Genomic DNA, 5034 nt, shown 5'->3' on the forward strand with positions numbered 1-5034 from the left:
CGGGGCGGGGGCGCTGGGCACCCTGGGACGGCCACGGTTCTTGTGGCTCGGCTCGTGGAGGGTGCATTGCAGACCTGGGGGACTGTCCGGTCTTCCTGGTGCGTGATCTGGGGTCACAAGTTTTTACTGTGTATGCTCGGAAATCATGGGAACAGCCACCCCCAGCCTGTGTTTTGTACACTTGAATTTAAAATTCTTGCGCATGTCGCAGTGGAAAGCGTTGAAGACCGAGGTTCAGTATTGCTCCTTGGGGGATAAGTGACCTTGGAAAGGCCAGTTTCCTCTCCCTGGACTGAGAACTGTGGGGGTGGGGTCGTAATGTTTGCCGCACTGTCATCAGGCTCGTGAGTGATCTTCCATCAGTTTCTAAGGGCCCCCTCCCCGTGGCATAATTGGAGTATCGTTGGAGTTCTTTGAGGACCCCTACCGTTCTGATCCGGGCAGTAATTGGACTTGTGTGGCTCTTTGCGCTTTGCTTACATTAAACGCTTAATTAACTTGAGTTACCTGGTGATTGAGTGAATCCCAGGCAGGTTTCACCTTCATAAGTCCGGATCCCCGCAATTCCTCTTACAGGAGGAGGAATATTGTGATGATTAATAATCGCGCGGCAGGGTTGCTGATGTAAAGCGATCTGCAGATGTAAAGGGCAATAAACATTCCTGAGAGGAATCCAGCGAGATTCCAGAAGTCTCTGTGGAACCGTGGGTGTGCACCGCCTGGCCCTGAAGGGGGAGGGCGGGGGCAGTGCCGCAGTGGCCACTGCTGGGCAGCTAGTTGCAATCCCTGGAGATGACTGGGGCCAATTCTTCGTGATGCCCGCTCCCCCATCCCCATCCCCATCCCCTAGTTCCTCTGGCCAAAGGAGCATTTGTTTTTCAGGATTTCAGCACTGGAAGGCACATCAGAGATTATTATTTCACAAATAGGGAAACCAAGGCTCATAGAAGTGGTTCACCCGTTCAAACTTGCCCAGCTAGTTAGGAACGATAAAAGTCAAATTTCTGGCTTCAAACTGTGTCTTAGGTGATTCTAAATGTGTTCCTGTGGCTTCAGTACCCTGTGGCCTGGCTTACTTGGTAGGATGTAGACTTGGGCTAAATATTGACTTCAGTAATATTTAACCTAAAGGATGCCACTAACACATCTCCTGCCATACACAGCTGGCAGCATAACACCAGGGATGGGTGGTGGCCGAGAGGTATGTACTCCCTAAAGCTAATGGCATTCCTCCTTATCGTGGCTGGACTGGCTGTCCAGAGAGAGACCCTGGTCTAGGGAGTTGGCTGTTCTGGAACCAGTCTTGGACTAGCAGTTGATCACTTTCAAGATAAGCATTAAACTCTTCGAAACCAAGATTGCAGCAGGAGGCTGGGTGGCCAGAGTCCCTGTAAACAAACCCTGGTCCTGCTGATTGGAAAATCTTTTCATGTGCAGGAGGTCCTGGTGGTGCGCGCCTCTTCTTTCGTCTCCCTCTTTTCCCTTTCAGCTTCACCCAGTTTCCTCTCACACCGTCTTTCTTCTCTAACCTCCAGGCTGAATATGAAGGCTGCTTACACCGAGAAGACCGGTGCCCACCAGCTGCCGGCCCCCTGACCAGTTTGAGGAGGGGTCTGAGATCCTTCGCCTACGCTGATCCTAACTCGCAGCGATTAGCAGCAGAATAGCAGCTCTGCCACCTTGTGGTGGCGCGAGGCAGCGCGCCCTCCTCCGATTCCAGAAAGGTCCCCGTGACGCTGCAGCCTGAGGCAGGTTTTCATTGTTCACCCTGGTGGGCAGAGCGACACTCGAAAGACAAAACAAACAAACAAACAAGACCACAAGCCGATCTAGTGTTTCCTCCCTCTGGTTCATTTCTGAGGATCTGGTCGATGCGGATGCAGGAAAACATTCTGCAGTTTCTTTGCTAGGACAGTTTTTTTTTTTTCTTTTAAATCAAAACCTAGCCCTGCTTTCAAACCCTAGTTTAAACTCCACCTCCTTCAAGATAACGTTTCTGACTCCTCCCCCGGACATCTTTTGAAATTCGTCTGTACACAGATCCAACACACAGCATGGACTAATCTGCTGTCATTTTTACAGTTATTTCCTTGAGGTCCTTTGTGTCCATAGACACCATAGTGCTCAGCCACAGGCCAGGGAACAAAAAGAGCTCTTAATTTCTATTTCTATTTCTTCTTCTTCTTCTCTTCCTTTGCAGTACTAAGGTTCTTTACACTGAGCTGTACCCCAGCTCTTATTATTATTATTATTTTTATTTTTTGCTAGGCTGTTCTTGGACTTGTGATCCTCCTGTCTCAGTCTCCAGAGTAGCTGGATTACAGGCCTGCAAGCTCTTGCTTCTTTTTTTTTTTAAAAGAGAGAGAGAGAGAGAGAGAGAGAGAGAGAGAATTTTAATATTTATTTTTTAGTTTTCGGCGGACACAACATCTTTGTTTGTATGTGGTGTATGTGGTGCTGAGGATCGAACCCGGGCCGCATGCATGCCAGGCGAGCGCGCTACCGCTTGAGCCACATCCCCAGCCCCAAGCTCTTGCTTCTTAATTGATTAATTTCTATAGATACAACTCTGAGCCTTTGCTTAGAAAAACTTTGTAGAACTCTTAGTTCTTTGTGGGAATCTAGATAATGATCTAATCTAATGTGTCCTTGCACAATAAGTAGTTTCACAAAGCAGTTTCACAAGAGAACACCAAAACCACCCAGAGTGGGATGAGGAAGTTTGAAGTTTGAAGCAGACTCCCAGAAGAAGGAGGAGAGTGACAATGTGGAAAGGTCAAAGGAGGAAGAATTGGTGATGGTGGTGATCCTCTATCTCTGAGGTTGGAGAAAGGCAGCATAGGCTCTAGAGCCAGCTTTATGTCCAAACATTTGCTGTGTGGCATCAGGGAAGTTAATGCTCCTCTCTGTGCCTCAGTTTTCTTAGGGCTTTGAATTGAATTTTTATTTGTAAAGTGCTAGAATAGCACATGGCCAAAATAAGTGTTATATAACTGTTTGTAAATGAATGGGGGAAATGATATATTCTGTGGGTTCCCTTCTGCACTGTCCTTTTGGGGTGATGCCTGAGCCTTGGGTCAGGCAGGTCTGATTGACTCTTATCTCTGTCTATTGCTGTGGACCTTGGGCAGATCTCTCTTCTTTTTGGAGCCTCAGTTTTGTCATCTGTGAGGTAGGGGTAATTATGTCTCTCTCTCCAAGACTGTTATGTTACAGGTTTGGAAAATGCCTGGTGCCTGAGGCATAATGAGCAGGAGCTAGAGTATTACCGCGGATGAGAGGAGCACCATAGAAAGGGGAATTGAGTTTCCAAAATCTTTGAGGTTAAAAAAAGCGATTGAATTTGCCAAACAGCAATAAGACCAGGTGAACATACGAGATGGGGGCTGGGGAGGTGGGCCCTGGGCCTGGGCCATGAGTCATTATCACAGCATCTGAAACACCCAGGAATGGCCCGTGCATACTCTAGGAACATTTTCTGCTCCAGGGCTGTGCTGAGGGTGTGGACCCTGTAGGGCTGGATGCCAGGAGAGGTAGGCCCTCCTGCCCTCCTTCCCAGGAGGGGGCTGTGGCAGGAGAGGCTAGGTGCTGGCAGGTCTAGGAAACCTGTGGTTGTTGTATGTGTGCATGAGGGGCCTGTGTGTGGGAACAGCCCAGAGCCGTCCTGCCCCACCTGGTGAACTCCTAGGCCTGGCATCTGCAGCTGCCAGCCCTGACTGAGGACACCCCAGATCAGCTGTCAGCAATTATTGAAGGGTCGGGGGAGGGAGGGTTATGAGAATCCCACGGATCTTAATTCCCTTCAACTACATAGGTGGAAAAGTACTAACTGGGCTGTATATTTCTTTGAGTTCTTTTCAAAGGGGAAGCTGGGTTGCGACATCAACAATAGGGTGTTGCAATCCCCAACATGTCGGGAATCACACTTAGGTCCCCACACTTGACGGCTCTTGTCCTCTGTGCTTCAAATCAGGCCAAGGACAGGGGCATCTACCGCTAAGTAATCTGTTATTCAGGCTTCCAGACAATCTGAGGCCCTGACAAACCACCTTTGGATTTTGGGGATCACAGAGGACTCTGGAAGCCTCCTTCCATATGCAAATTTCCAGCAATAGCATCAAAGGTGGACCCTGTTGAGAAGACCCCAGAGTGGGACTGTGCTTTAAAAATGCCATAGAGTATGAAGGGTCATGAAGGTGCAAATTTTAATTGTCCCTGGGGAGAAGGGAATGTGCGCTTATTTTCTTCTTTTTTTGCTTCTCAGTACTTTCTGATTTTTTTTCTTATTGTTTCTGTCAAGCACATATTGCTTTGTAATAAAGAAAAATATTTTTAAAATGTTCTCACCAGAGCAGTATGTCTTTCTTTCTTTCTATTTTTTTAGAGATAGATAACAGAACATAATAAATGGGAAGTTGCAAACACCCCCTTGTTTTTAATTTTTTTTTTTCTCTTTGCTTTGCCCTTTCTTTCCAAAGGAAATAGATTTCCTGGTAAAAACCTTTGAAAATGTTGGACAATAAAAAAAAAAAATAGAGAAGTGGGGCAAAGTGGTACATGCTTATAATCCCAGCTACTGGGAGGCTGAGGCAGAAGGATAGCAAATTTGAGGCCGGTCTTGGCAACTTAGTGAGACCCTGTCTCAAAATAAAATAAAAAGGGCTGTAGCTCAGTGGTAGAATGTTGCTGGCTTCAATCCCCAATACCACAAAATAAGTAAGTACATATATAAATAAGAAGAGCAAGGAAAAATGAACTGTGACCCCACCATGGTGAGAACTACTGTCAATAGTTTTTATTCTAATTTTCCAATATGTACTTTTGTTTTATACTTTATATAATGTAGTTTTTACAACAATAGAACCACGCTGTAATACTGTTTTGTAATCTGATTTTTAACAGAGTAGATAATATTTTTCTATACAATCACTTTTTAGATGTTTTATGGGTTTCTAGTTACAAATATCCCATTTAACCAATCTCATCGTTTTGGACCTTTGGGTAGTTTCTAAATTTTTTGCTATTATAGACATG

This window comes from Marmota marmota, unplaced genomic scaffold (assembly GCF_001458135.2).
Source record: "Marmota marmota marmota unplaced genomic scaffold, marMar, whole genome shotgun sequence".
Classification (NCBI taxonomy): Eukaryota; Metazoa; Chordata; class Mammalia; order Rodentia; family Sciuridae; genus Marmota; species Marmota marmota.